This window comes from Bidens hawaiensis, unplaced genomic scaffold (assembly GCF_021521415.1).
Source record: "Bidens hawaiensis isolate Kalapana, Puna unplaced genomic scaffold, B.hawaiensis_p1.1 tig00013755_1, whole genome shotgun sequence".
Taxonomy (NCBI): Eukaryota; Viridiplantae; Streptophyta; class Magnoliopsida; order Asterales; family Asteraceae; genus Bidens; species Bidens hawaiensis.
The window spans coordinates 177,648-194,283 of record NW_027492173.1 but is presented as its reverse complement, the minus strand read 5'-3'; positions in this window follow the sequence as shown (position 1 = coordinate 194,283).

Sequence of the window (16,636 nt, the reverse complement as noted above, 5' to 3'; positions counted from 1 at the left end):
ACACCCGAGTTTCAGTTTTACAAAATCATAATATTAATTATACAAAGATTTATATTTATAAAAAACGAGCCATCTGTAGCGATCTTCTAACGACTCCCATCCTTGTATATCATCTATAGTCATATAGTTACCTGCATAGGTGGGAAAAACACGTCAGCTATATGCTGGTGAAACGTTGACTCGATAAAACATTTATAACAGTCGTTAAATACAAACATAGTTTTCTGTTTCACAAACTCAGCAGGAACGCCTGTCCCGGGATTTGTACCACTGCCCTACACACACAATTCAAAGGTTCCCGAGTATATAGCCCCTGTTCGGAGACAACCTTCCCTTAGGCTATATAACCCTGTTGGAGAACCGGTTATGACTGACTTGGTTTTTTCTACCAATTATCAGTTATGTTTGGATCCAGACACATGTGTATTCGGTCTGAGTTGCTTTTTATTATCTATTTTGTATTATAATGATTTTAGAGATTATATCTCATGCAAACATTTATCAGACTCTTTGTAATAAACAACCTGTTTATTACAAGAATAAAATCAGTTCCGACAGTAAAAGGTTAACGTGTTCACCTCGTATATCAGTAAGAAATATCAACCTCCTTGACTTCAGTATGCTATTAACCTATATTCATAATAGGTATGCATAAGTACATAGTTGGTATTATTCAGCAGACTTTAAGTCTATTTCAGTTTCAGCAGACTCGAGGTCTGATCAGCAGACTTGAAGTCTGACCTAGCCTTAGTATAGATATAGTCGTTTTATGAAATTACTTTGGGTTTACATATGACGTTTGGAATAGCACGCTTGGCCTAATAAAGGATATCACGTTGGCAAACTTCTCCAGGTAAGCAAACGGGTCCCTCGGTTGATTGAGATTTGTACGAATTGCTTTCCTTAGGCAAGAAGAGTCTACTAATGATACCCCCCTTCCAGTTACTACATGCCCGTCAAAATAATAGTTTTGATAACATTACTTCACGTGGAAGCAACGTCTTTGCTTTATAAAACATTACTTGAAAAATAATTACAGTTTAACGACTATAACCATAACCAGGTATTAATAACTATATATAACAGGCTTACTTAATCCTAATCCTACCTTATCCGGCTAGGCGAGAACAAAAGATGAGAAATTCAGCAGCAGTTCAGCTCGTATCTTGATTACGAGATCAGCAGTTCGTTAAACAGCGTAACGATACCCCGGTTCTTCACGAAAACAGCCCTCGACACCCTAGAACACCCTTGGCACGATTACCCAGGTTATGTGTGTGAAAATGAGTGTGAAAATGGGTTGAATGGGCTGTGTTCGTGGCTGCCCTATTTATAGCTGTTTTTGTGCATCTTCGCGATACGCGAAGCTGCTTAAGTCGGCGCCGCAATTCTGCATGTCAACCACAGGCTGCCACGTGTCACCACGTCACTGGATAACGTTGAAATGTGTGCCAGCATCTTCGCGATACGCGAAGATGTCCTTCTTTGCATTTTCGCGATACACGAAGGTGCAAAATTTCATTTTCAGTCCTTCTAATTCTGGATTTGATATTTTTAGCCCTTTAACTTCTACTCTTGACATTTTTGGCCCAAAACTAGATGGGGTATTTTCACGGTGTTACATTTAGTCGTGACGAGTAAATGATTAGTGAGCGTGCTCGTTACGGTTAGTTTAAGGAAACGTGGCAAGTTCTAATTGGTTTCTTCAAACTACTCATCATGACTAGTTTATAATACCTATTTCAGAATTTTTTTGCAAATAATACCTAAAACTATAATTTTTTTTTTCATAAATGCTTATTCTGGGAATTTTCCCTTTACATAATATCTAAAGGGAAAATTCCAAAAATATCCTATTAATGGAGAGATATTCAATTTTTGTCCCCTTTTATATAATTTTCCAGAAATGTCCTTTACAAACACGTCTTTGACGACGTGTTAGGCCTCCAACGCGCGTCTTTCACGACCTGTTAGCCTCTAACGTGTATTTCACAACATGTTAGCCCTATTAAATGGTTTTTTTAATACTACATTATTATAACTAACTTTACTCATATATGGTTTTTTAATATCTTGTAATGCAATAAGTTTTATAAAGTTCCAAATATACCGTTGAGACTAATTTTTATATACGTGTTGGCATAAATTTTAATTAAAACGAGACTTGTCAACGTTTATTAAACATTTATTGAGCATTTCGATATCAAATTAACATTCGGTTTTGAGTGAAATTTATGACAACATGTAGAAAAAATAAACACGTCTCAACGACATTTAAAATTATATATAAATTTATATATTACAAGTTACAAAAGAAATGGTAAATATGTATTAAATTAGTTATAATAATGTAATATTAAAAAAGAACAATTAATAGGCCAAGCATGTCGTGAAAGACGCGTTAGAAGCTAACAGGTCGTTAGAGGCTAACAGGTCTTTAAAGATGCGCGTTGGAGGCTAACAAGTCGTGAAAGACGCATTTAGTGGCCAAACAGATCGTGAAAGACACATTAAGGCCTAACACGTTGTAAAAGACGTGTTTGTAGGGGTCATTTCTGGAAACTTTTATTTAAGTGGACAAAAATGAAATCTCTCTCCATTAATGAGACATTTGTAACTCCTCGGCTTTTACAGAAACGCCCGAGTGTGACATACAGATTATTCAAAACACATGTGACACTATTAAATAACAATATTATCATTAATTCATTAATACTTCAAATGCACAAGTTGAACACAATAAATACATTCAATAAAAGAAAACCAAATAAACTTGAAATCAACTTTTCCATTAATTAAGATATCCTAAGTCTAGTGTCTTCTCCAAGTATCATTCTCTAATCTTGTACCTGTAGCATATATATATATAAAATAATGTCAACTATATGAATAGTTGGTGAGTTCACACAATTTGATATAAATACGTAAAAACCATATAATTCCATGAACAAGTGTGATAATCGCGCAAGTAAGGTCTTTTCCAGTTGATAACAACCAACGTACTCAGATAATCGAGCAAGTAAGTTCCTTTCCAGTTGGTAACAACCAACGTATTCGGATAATGATGCCCTTTTCTATAACAAAATGGTCCTGACTGCAAGGGGGGTATGATCATACTTATTGAGGCTACCACGTGCAAGAAAGTTCGAGCAAGTAATCAAGTAAACACACAAAGCCATGTAACAAATTGTAGCTTGTAAATGAAATAGTAAATACTTTGAGTTTGTAGGATATATATGCTACCCCAAAAATGTAAAAGCGTTAAAAAAAGGGGTATGAGAAACTTACATGTTAAAATTAGCGAGTAAACGCGAACTATACGTTTAAGCGAGCTTAACCGAACGAGTTCGGTTCGACGAGCGGTCCTAGAAAATATTTCTAGGTTCAATATATGATTTAAGAAAATAGACGAAAATATAAGACTTAAAAGAAATCGGTTCATGGTTTAGTGTTTTAAACCTTTAAAAGAAAAAAAAATATATATATTACTCTATAATTGTCTTTTTAGACTTTCCGTCGTAAACTTTATAAATTGGTTACTTTTAATTGTTTTATAAAAGTTGGGTTCTATAATATATCTTAGTCGCATTAATAAGCCGCATACATTTCGATAAAAATCATAAACAACCCAAAACAAGTTTAAGCGAGTGGTTCATTTCCGGTCGGACCCGAACGCAACTTTAGATTGGATTCGTTTCCGACATGGTAAAAATATTATGTTTCAGAGAGTGAGATGAAAAGAATTAGTTTTAAATGTTGGATAAAGAAAATAATTAAACCGAACCAAATAAATACATAAGCGAGTCAAGTTCGTTTTTGATGAACTAACACCATTGTTAAATAAATTTTAATATACATTAAGTTCTAAACAACCCAAACAAGCAAAAACTACAAACGTGACATACCCGGAAGAAGAACTTAGATAATATAAAAAGAAATCTTTAACTTCACGGTTTGACTTCATAAATTAAAGTAAATGAAAATCACCAAAATGAGAGAATAACAACAATCTTTTGTAAATTGAGTTGTGAGAAAATGAGAAGGAATGAAGCTTTATTTATAAGTAAATTGAGCTAGAGGTGTTTCAATTGGATTAAATAATGTATTTTCCTTCATTTTTTAAAACTAAGTAAAAAAAATGTGACATAAAAAACTAAGTAAAAAGATGTGACATAATTAGATAAAAACAAATATACTTTGGTTATGCATAAGTAATGTTATCAATGTGACATTTGAATAAAGAAAAATAGTGAGTTTTATAAATTTTGTTTATATATATATATATATTAGTAACAGTTAATATATTTAAATAACTTCAGGAAAAGCTATTACATACGAAATGTGTAACATATGATTGCATGCATAACTAAATTGATCACATCGACTAATAAAACGGATCAGTTTTCGGGTTCAAAAATTAACGAATGTTAGAACATTTTAGGAATTTTCCCTTTAAAAGACCAAGTTTACACCTTTGTAAGTAGTTTTATGCAAAAAGTGAAAATAAACATACTATAATTGCTAGATTTAACACAAAATCGTCCACACAACTGCTTCCACAAGGGTCTTCTTCGTGATCGGCATTTTAAATCTTCAAGCCAAGACAAAAATACGTTTAGGGATCAACGAATAGGACAAGATCTTTCACAATACAATCAAAGCATGACAACCATCTAATTCTATTCATCTACTTTTTTTTACGACTACACACACACCCATTTACTTCTTTCTTTTTTAAAAAACAACTTTTACCACACTGTCAAGGCTCTAATGACAGTAATCTTGTCTAACATTTTTTTTTAATAGCAAATTTCATACTTCCCTAGAGTTGAACACAAAATCTTTAGGTTTTTAATTATTGTTTACAAATTTCCTAATTCTCAAGTGTTTGAACTCAAAACCTTTAGCTTTTACTATGTAGACAAGACTTTCAAAAAGACAATTACTTTTACCACACAGTCAAGGCTCTAATAACAGTAACCATGTCTAAAAATTTTCTTCTGAACAACAAATTTCATACTTCTCGAGAGTTGAACACAAATCTTTAGATGTTTAATTAGTGTTTACAAATTTCATAATTCTCGGGTGTTTGAATTCAAAACCTTTTGGTTTTTACCACACAGCCGAGACTAAAATACAGTTACAAATATTAAATATAGTGTTTTGAGTTGGTGTTCTAAGAATTGTAATATTCTTGTTATAGTGTAGATTTTGAAAAATCATGTTGTACTAATAGTCTAATATATGGTCTACAATCTGGATTACATATTTTAGCTTAGTATTTTACTAAACTACAAAATCCCAAGTAACTAATTATTTTTTCATATATGAACATATGCATAAGGGGTAAGAAGGTTACTTTTTTCCTGGCTTGGCCCGGTGGTAAATATTATTGCTTTTAGGAGAGAAAATGAGGGTTTAAAATTTAAATCATGGCATGAGGTAATTATTCTTTTGATGAATTGTTGTAATTCAGAAGTGGAGATGGAAAAAGAAAACCATTTAACCGATGGAAACCTAACCGGTTTGAAACTGCTTTTTTATAAACTGGTTTGGAACCTATTAAAACCGTAGGGTTGAGACCGGTTTAGAGTTTTAAAGCATTAACCGGTTTGTAACCAGCTGTTTGGAACCGGTGAGACATAAACCGATTAATATATAAACCGGTTTAAACCAACCTAACCAGCCCCACATGTTCAAGAATTTAGGCTCCTTAAACTGGATCTAACCCGAACCGGTTTTGACCATTTTGACCACAACCTGGTTTGGTTTCAACCCGAACCGGTTTAGGGTTGAAAACCGATTTGTGCACCTCTATTAGAAGTAGGGAATAGATGAATGCATGAGTCATCGTTCGAAAAAAACAAATAGACGGAATTGCACGGATATTTTGCTTAATATTAACAGATCATCTTTATGCGGTGTGTTGCATCGTTTCTTCGATTTGGAAATGTGCTACAAAGTTGTTGGATGTCACTCGCTCGATTTGTTTTGGTCTAAACATATTTTGTCTTGACTAGAAGATGGCGGGCTATGTGACCGGTTAATAACTATGTTCTCCACTCGATTAATGCAAATAGTTGTTTTCATGCCCGACTTAATGCGTGTGATTTAATGCTCGTCAAGAATGCGGGTTATGTGTTATGAATGTTTGTGGTTAAACTCTACACGTTGAAATGTACATTACTCGGAACTCGATTTGAAAATGTACATTACCCGGGACTCGATTTGAAACTCGATTTGACAACAGACTTGAGACATTAAAAGCTCAACTACACTTCTTAAATTTTTATAAGTTATAGTTACTAATTAGATGACATTGAGAGAGTTAGCAACAAATATTACTAGTTTTCGATTAAATCGTTAGTTGTAAACTTGCATTTCAAAACAAGCACTCGATATTAAATGAATATCAAGTATAAACATATAAGCATGTACCAAACAAGGACCTAAACTCCAAATAGATAATCTTTTATTTATGGCACCCCTGTCTATGCGATAGCCTAGTGGGCTACCAACTTTCAATTACTTATTTTCATTGTTTATCCTTTAATATCAACATGTATTTCAAGCATTTAAAAGGCATTTTTTTTTCTAAGATTTTGTGATTCACAATGTTTACAATCGGGTATTGGATTGGGGTTAACAACCCAGCCAATTGTCATTTTTACACGGGATTTGAACCCTCACCTCATTGATAAACTGATTTTTATATATAATTTTATGGTAAAGTAATTATTCTTCAAACCCAATTTCTTATTCGTTTTGCAAATATATTTTAAAAAGACGAATGACGTACTATATATTAATCTTGTGTTTTCGTTTCCTGTGTTAATCTTATGTTTTCGTTATCTATTACTAAAAGCACAAATAACATGGCTCTTCAACTATTTGATGGTATCTTTATTAATAAAAAAATCGGTATTCACAGGTTCAATTTTATTTTTTGTTACCTTCCGTTGATTGGACGGGCCGTACAAAAAGCCAGCCGGTCTAAGGATCCACCATCTGCATTTTAACACAATTACCCTAATTTAAAGTTTTCTTAAGTTTATGTAAAGAATTTGGTGAATCACATGTTTGTAAAAAAAATGAAGCAACACTGAAGTCAACCCCACTCACAGGTTTGTGTGTGCCTTTTCTCTTGTTTGTAAAAAAAAGCGTAAGGCGCTCCAAAGCAATTAGGTCCTGAAAATCGAGGCAAAAGCCTCAAACATGAGGCAAGAGATTCACGTATACGAGGCGCAGTATATAATAAAATATCTTTAAGTAATTTCAATGTGCATAAACATTTGGTAGTACTTAAAATAACAAAAGATATATAACAAAAAGAAATAAACCTAATATATAATTACCGAATTAAAGACAAAAATAGTAAGAAATAAAATTGAACTCTTATGATTCTAAGAGAAAATGACAAAACAAGACAAGAAACAATTAAAATTAAACTATGTTGTTTAGTCAATTTCTAAGTGTACTATTCAGTCACTTTCATTTTCATTGAAATAGTCACTATTACCATGACTAGTTAAACACTCAATAGACTAAGAACGTTATATAAAAAATATGTAGTTATTTTTTTTATAAAGTATCTATAAATATACATTTACCATTTTTTTGGTACTTAATAATAAAAGATATATAACAAAAATAAATAAATAGACAAAATTTACAACTACATAAAATATCAAATCAATTTCTTAAAGTGCTGCTGAGGTTATTGAAGGGCATAAAACTCATTTATGTAGTACCAAATCTGCTCGTTGGTTTTTAACACACTAGATGAAAATCGTTAAAAACTGTCTTGAAAGATCTATATATTAATAAGAGGGGCCGCGGCACTAGTGTGGATAAGATTCATGGGTAGTTTATCACATGGCAAACCCACCCCTAACTATATGGGTAGTTTGCCAATTTACAGTTTATGACAAAGGTTTACCGTGTGTTAAAGTTTTGAAGGAATAAAAACACCCATTAATAAATCAATTTATTACATATAAATACCATTAACTCTTCACCATTTTTATTCACTCAAACATTTCACCATTTTTATTCACTAAACATTCACCATTTCTATTCACTCAAACCCTCAATTGCTAATTTCTAAGACATATACTCGGCCACATGATCATCTAGAGGACGAGGTGAAGAAAATTGCTATAACCCGCAAACAAGAAATTACGGAAAAATATAATTGGCCGAAGTATCATCCAGTTTAGATGTTCGGGTTTTATTTTTTTTGGTTTTGATTGTCATATTTTATTTTTTCGGATTTCAATTATGCAATATTTTTAATTTTAATGAAATTCTAATTTTAATTACATTTAATTGTTTTATTTATTTTTAAATTTTAACAAAAAAACAAAAAAAAAAGTTTTAGGGTACTTATGGGTAGGTATTTCCAGCTATTTTTTGGTTTGTGGGTATTTGATGGTAGAAATGAAATAACGGTGTATGATTGGCCGGTGAATGGGTAATACCCATGAGCACCTCTTCCTCTCTAATAAACCAATATACATAAAATGTATACTTAGTATTTGAATGGGTGTTCCATGAATCGTAAAATCATATTTATGTTATATTGAAAATTTTGTTTCATTCTTTTATATTTATTTTTATATTTATGCTACTTCATAGTCAGATACAGTTTACATTTTTGCGATATTGGGGATTATTCACACTAGTATTCGAACTATCTATGACATATTATCTATAAGACCTATTTTTTCGTTAATATCTCACGGTGCATAAAAGGTTTGCGACTAATATTGCATAAAATTTGTAAAAGTTCAACACGAAGTCCTTCTATGTTTGTCAAAAGAAAAAAAAACACGTCACAATGATGAGCAAAGCGAAGCAAATGTAAAAGTTCAACACGAAGTCTTTATATGTTTAAAAAAAAATTATAAAGAAACTAACATAGTGTATCACATAATCTTGAATCCATTTACTAATGATTGGTTAGACTCCATATTTTAAGTAGTATTTGCTACACTAGCTTCAAAATCCTATCATTCATGCATATATGAACATATGCATAAGGAGTAAGGAGGTTACATATTGTTTTAACTCTAATGTAAGGATAACAATGACGGGTATGTGATCGTTTGATAACTATGTTCTCCACTCGATTAATGGAAATCGGTGTTTACATGCCTGACCCAATGCGCATGACTTAATGCTCATCATGTATGCGGGTATTTGTGTTTATGAATGTTTGTGGTTAAACACTATTGTTAGGATTAAACGCACACACGAACTGAACACAAACGCGAAAGCAATAAACGAACACGAGGATTTAACGTGGTTCGGTCTAAACTGACCTACGTCCACGGGTGGCAACTAGGTATTTCTTTATTGAGTGACAGATAATTACAAGTACATAGCGTTGTTATATATAGAATGAACTAGGGTTTGTAAATTATTGAACAAGAAATCTAAACCGGGCTGGGCTTGGGCCCGACCGCCCACACCCGTCTCCTCTTTTGACTTCATATAATAAACCGGGCCAACAAGGCCTACGAACCCAACAATCTCCCACTCGGAGGCCTTGAGTACTCTCGTCTGCACTCCTGATTGTACTTCTGTAATCTGAACATTAAACTTCTTCTAGTTGCCACCGCTTTCTCATCAATTAACCTAAAGGCCCGTTGAAGCTTCCCGGAGCTCCAACACGTCAGTCATGGCTAAAACTGCCCCTGACCCGTTCTCTGTCCCTACCGGCTCCCACTGTAACGAACTACCGGATCCTGAGATAACCTGAGAACAAACACTCTCCATATTCAGCAAGTAATTCACTGGAGAGATTTTACAGCTGGAATACTGGTTTTCTTAATCCACTGTTGACCTGGAACTGTAACTGAAACACGACCTGTGCTCCCACTGTCACGATGTCCCCCAACTGATTTAACTTTCCTAGCTCGTTCATCCTGAATCTTCACTTTGGCTCTGGGTTTGTTACTTGCAAAACGAGCCTTCTTCTGCCCACGAGATTCTGTGAACCGGATTTTGTCTTTCACCAAAACTGGATCCACTCCTTTCGGTGACATGCTGACCATATACAATGAACCCATTTTCTTGCCACGAGCAACCACGAGATTCCCTTTGACTACTTTCCACTGCCCATTCCCGAACTTAACATCGTGCCCCTGGTCATCCAACTGCCCAACTAAAAATCAAGCGTTTCTTCAAACTTGGAATAACCCTCACGTCTTTCAAAGTCCAAGAAGTACTAGCTGAAGTTATCGAATCAATATCTCCCATACCCGTAACCTCTAAAATATCATCGTTCGCAAGTCGAACGTTTCCAAAATCCCCAAACTTTAGATTCTTCATCGTTTCACTACAGTGAGTGGCATGAAACGATGCACCAAAATCCATCACCCAAGCATCAACGTTACTCTCAACACTGCAAACCAAAGCCTCATCACTATTGACCCCGTCATCTGTGTCGTCTTCTGTAACGTTCACCTCTTTCTTACCATTCAGACACTGATTCCTGAAGTGTCCCTTTTCTTTACAACCCCAGCATTCAATATCTTTACGAGTCTTAGACTGACTCCTCTTCCTGCTCCCACTGCCTCGCTATTTTCCCCTACCTCTACCTTCTGTGACTAACGTATTGCCTGATGATTCACCTGAACTTCTGCGTCTTGAATATTCTCCCAGAATCAGGTCCCGAATCCCATCAAAAGTAATCTTTGTAGACGAACTACAAACCGCAGTCACTGTTTGCGACCAACTATCGGGTAAAGAGGATAATAACAATAGGCCTTGAACTTCATCATCAAACTTAATGTCAACTGACACTAAGCGGGACAGGATCGAATTAAGATTATTGATATGCGTTGTAACTGACCCACCCTCTTTCATTCTAGTTGTCATTAGCTCTCGGATAAGATAGACTTTATTCGCTGTCGAAGGCTTCTCATGCATGTTGGATAGTCCCTCCATCATACCACGTGCTGTGATTTCTTTCATGATGTTAAACGCTACATCTTCCGACAACGACAGAGTAATACAAGCCCTAGCTTTCTTGTCTAACTTCTTCCAATCTGCTTCTGACATCTTTTCTGGTTTTTCATCCTCAAGCACTACATCTAAGTCTTTCTAACAAAGTAACGCTTCAATCTGCATCTTCCACCAACCAAACTTCTGTCCGTCAAACTTCTGTATCGAAACATTTTCGTCTTCTGCCATTACAATGACTAAAACGAAAATCTGGATAAAAACAGAGACAGACACAACAATGGCACGGGCCTGAACTTAACGGCTGTTCTACTGAACTCTGTTAAAAATCAACCTATTTAAACCGCAGCGGAAATACGAACTGTAAATCAGAAACTGAAATTTTAAACTGAAACGATAAAACCTGACAAACGCGGTTGGCACTGGTTCTCTGTTTCTTTAAATGACTCCTTCTGATTGACAACGGTTCTTCAATAAAAAATAGAATCCTGATTCAACTTGTTCTTGGTTCGTTAACTTGCTTAATCGGTAATGAAACAACCCACACCAATAACAAAGATCGAAACAACGATCTATATTGGCCAAACAAAAGTTCAGAACTGATCTGGTAACAAAACTCCCTTTTGGTAAAATATGATCTTGACCAAAAATAATATATTTGGCTAACCTGCCAAAAAATATACGTACCACCCAAATTAAACCAATTGGGCCTTTTAATCTAAAGCCCAAATAAAAAATTATTTAGCAGGCCTTTACTAAGCCCAATAAGGAGGGTCTGGTAGCAACAAGAATTTTTTGGTCAAACGAGGTCACATCACACCGCTGCTTTCCCACAAAAGTAATTTAATACGACTGCAACTTCAGCTCCGCGTTCTGATCTTCTATGGTGGCAATGGAACTGCCAACAATGAACCGATCAACGGAGGGAAACTACCGACGGTACACGGTGGCGACGCGCAGATGACTTTCGAACAGAACCTCCACAAAAAGAACGTCGGTGGCTGGGAAAAAACCCTAACCGACTGTGACGACGGCGAACAGAAACTGACGGAACCCTAGCTCCGACTTCCGCGGCCGCGATGAGCAGAACTGGTTCACGCGTTCTCGTGTGATCCGAACCTAAGCTCTTGATACCACTTGTTAGGATTAAACGCACACACGAACTGAACACAAACGCGAAAGCAATAAACGAACACGAGGATTTAACGTGGTTCGGTCTAAACTGACCTATGTCCACGGGTGGCAACTAGGTATTTCTTTATTGAGTGACAAATAATTACAAGTACATAGCATTGTTATATAGAGAATGAACTAGGGTTTGTAAATTATTGAACAAGAAATCTAAATCGGGCTGGGCTTGGGCCCGACCGCCCACACCCGTCTCCTCTTTTGACTTCATATAATAAACCGGGCCAACAAGGCCTACGAACCCAACCGCTGAAATGCACATTACCCGGAATTTGATTTGTAATTCACCTTAACAACTAACATGAAATATTAAATACTCACCTACACACCTTAAATTTATATAAGTTATATTTTCTAGTTAGATGATATATAGTGAGTTAGCAACAAATATTAATAGTTTTCGATTACCTCCTTTGTTGTAAGCTCGCATTTCAAAACAGTCGCTCGCTATTAGATGAATGTCAAGTATCTATCTATATATCTGTATAAATGTCTACTAAAGAAATCTTATGCGTCACTCTCAGGTCGCTCCATTTTAAGCCACCAGGTTGATTATTTTTTATTTGAGTTTTCTTATGCGTTTAATTTGAATTCGCGATATGTGTCTCATGAAACCAGATAATCCTTAAATGAGGTATAACATCTCATTTATTTGTGAAACCCTTTCATAATCAAACAATAACTTTTGTGGGTCATGGGTCTCAACAAACCCGGATAGCTCTTAAACAAGTTATAAAATTTCATTTATTTGTGAAACTCTTTCATCATTAAACCATAATTTAATTTCCATCCTCTACAGATTCTCCATCATCAGTCTAGCCTCTCCATCACCAATTAATTTCCGATTACCACCCGCCATCGTCGACCACCCCTCTCATGCATCAACCACCATCATCACCTACATCAACCGCTTCTTTTTCATAAGACGAATATTTGTATTCATGTTTGTTCGTTTAAGAAAATCAACATGTTCTTGTTCCTTTATGTCCGTTCATTAAAAATCTAAAAACTACGCATCTCAATTGAAAGAGCCCAAACATTAAAAAAATATAATAAACGTAGCAAACTAATATATAGTATTAAATCAAAACAAACTACATTAAAAATAAAACAAATTATTACAAAATATAAAATAGCAAAACGATTAAAAACAAAAACCTAAATAAACCCTATGGCAATTAGTAAATATATAAGCATGTTTCAAACAAGGATTTAAGCTCCATATAAATAATCTTTTATTTATGGCACCCCCTAAAATATGCATATATGTTGTTTACCAAGTTGCAATTTCCTTTTTCCATTGTTCTCCCTTATATATCAACATGTATATCAAGCATTTGAAAAGGCAATTTGTTCAAGATTCACAATCACAATATTCACAACTAGGTATTTGATTGGGTTTAGCAACCCAGCTCATTGCCATTTCTATATGAGATTTGAACCCTCACCCTAGATAAAAAGTTAAGCAAAGGGATTTTCTTGACACATTGACAATTTGACACGTTTGATGTTCAAATTAAAAAAGTTCACCCTTTATTTGTTAAAAGAAATAAAGCTTCTTCAACTTCGCGGTACGGTTTATGATTTGGAACCGGCAAGTAAAACGAACCAATCAAAATTAAAAAATTATTTGGAACTGGCAAGTAAAACGAACCAATCAAAATTAAAAAAATATATTTATAAATAATTTCAATTTTCAAGACAAATTGTTAATAAAACAATTTATTCATGCATATAAATCCAGTAACTATAATGTAAGACAAATTTTTATTATAATATGTATGAATTATAAATTTAACTTATTTTGTGCTTTTAATTTTTCTTTCACGTTTTTTCATAAATCCTATAATACTTAAAACTTAACCCTAGTTACCCGTTTAGCTTACAATTCTACAAATACCGTCAAAACTGTTTAAACCAGAGTGTAAACATCCTATCCATATATAAAAAAAACAATATTACAATATATGAATAAATAAGTTGGATGTGGGCCAAATCCGCAAATGATATTTGAGTAGTGAGGGTGTGCACATTTCGGGTCAGCCCGAAATTAACCGAGGAACCAACCCGATTTTACCTGAACCTGGACCGATCCTATAGTGTACAAGTTAGTTCCGGTCTTCAATTCCAGGGAAATTCGGTTTTGATCTTACAACCAAAAAAATTTGGTTTGCCCGAACAGACCCAAATTTACCATGGGAGCGGTAAGAAGAGCGATAGGAACGGGAAGAAAGATGAAATGAAATGAAGTGAAAACGGATATGAAGGATGTGAAAAGGATTTAAGAGCATTCCCAGTAACCTCTTTATCTCCACATACATTTTCTCTTTTATTTTCAATTAAACAATACAACTGTATACTTTTATTATAACATTTATTTTTCATTCACTTACAACCATTTTAAAAAAACATTTAAAAGTTTATAGAGGATAATAGGTGTTTCTTCAAATTTATTCTTAAACAGTAACTTTTTCTCTCTCATCAACTACTTAATTAACTATAGAGAATCCACTTAGATAAATTTAAATGAGCTATTATGATGCGTTAGCGGACATGAAATGAATTTTATATGTTATATTCTAATATATCTAACGGGTGTGAAAATGGATTTGAAAATTTTAAAAGGACCTCAACTAAAAGTTAATTATAGTTTAACTAGTAAATTACCCGGGGCGTTGTGCCAGGTTCGATCAAATATGCTTATATATCCGTCATGTTACTCTAAATCTTAAGACGGAAGCGTTAAAACAAATAAAATATTTAAAACGCCGTTTATTTGGTCGTTAAAACCCAAACGTTTGTAAACACGAGCATTGTCGGTACCCGGCGTTGTGACGGTGAGTTGACACGAATTTGGTCGGTTTCAGTTATGTTTGTTAGGTGTAGTATAAACAATGTTGGTAAAACCTAAGTGTTAAACCCAGAAAATAAATTCGTCAAATTAACATATAGAAAATCAAAATATCTAAAATGGAGTTTATTCGGTCGATAAAACCCGGGCGTTAGTAAAACTCGAGCATTGTTGGTCCCGGCGTTACGGCGGTGAGTCGACATCAATTTGGTCGGTTTCGGTTACGTGCTTTATGGTTCCGGAACTAAGACAAAAATGTCAATAATATTCAGTCGTTGGTAAATCTCGCTCATTGTATTGGTGAGTCGACACAAATAACTGTTTAATCATCAAAATTAAAATAATATATATATATATATAATGCTTGGCCCAATCTGGCACCGTCAAATGGACCAATCAAAATCCAACGACGCAAAACTCTTCTTTTAATATATATATATATATAATGTACTTTCAAGTTTTAACTCAACTTTTATTCCTCCTGTCTAGCAAACTTCAATTTTTTTTTTCTTAAGTTTTTCTCTTACAAATCAAGCTCGTTCTCTATATATATACCATTACATATTCACATATTCACTCACCGAAATATCTTTCTTTTCTACTTTTTTCTGGAAACTCGTTACATTTCCGAACTGGGAGGCGTATTTCATGAAGTTGTGTTCGTATGGAAGAATCTTCTATTATTCCATGGGCCGTTATCTTTTTCTCGTTGTTGGAATCGATGGTCTCGGATTAGATATATACATGTTTCGTATCTTTTAATGTTATATTATTTACTTTGTATGCATAAAATATGGCCAAAACATCTTTTATGGCTGTAGTTTCTATTATTGGGTAAGGTTAATGTAAAAAAACAACAGTTTTGTGAAAAGCTTAAAAATAGATCTAGATATTTGGATACAGTGGTTGAGATTAGGCTTGTAATGTAAACGAACTGAACGTTTGAACTGTTCGGCGGGATGTTCGTGAACGCATGAACAAAAGTTTGTGATCGTTTAATTAAACGAACGAATATGAACACATGCGAGATGAGGTTAGGTTTGATGAGGCGCTTAATGTGGTTAAGGAAATGGAGAACACGGGGTTTAGGAAAGATGTTGTGACGTATAACGCGTTGCTTGACGGGTTCGGGAAACAAGGGAGGTATGATAAGGTTAAGGAGTTGTTTAATTGGATGAAGAACGAACAGGTGCCTCCGAATTTGTTAACTTATTCGACTTTAATATGTGTTTATTTGAAAGGCGGGTTGTATAATGAAGCAACCGAGATGCACAAGGAGTTTAAGCACGAGGGTTTGAAAGCGGATGTTGTGTTTTATAGTGAGATAATTGATTCGTTGTGTAAAAAAGGGTTTGTTGAGTCATCGGCTTTGTTACTTGACGAGAAAGGGGATTCAGCCGAACGTTGTGACATATAATTCGATTATTAATGCTTTTGGGCAGTCGGGTGAGACGGGCTTTTCGGGTGGTGGTAATCGGGAGATTGTGCGGTTGGAAAATGGGGATAAGAAGGTTAATAATGGTGGCGAGGATCGGATAATTAAGGTTTTTGAGCAGTTAGCTTCTGGAAATTGAGTATTAGACAAAAGGGTAATAAGGAGATTATTTGTGTTTTATGGGTTTTTAAGAA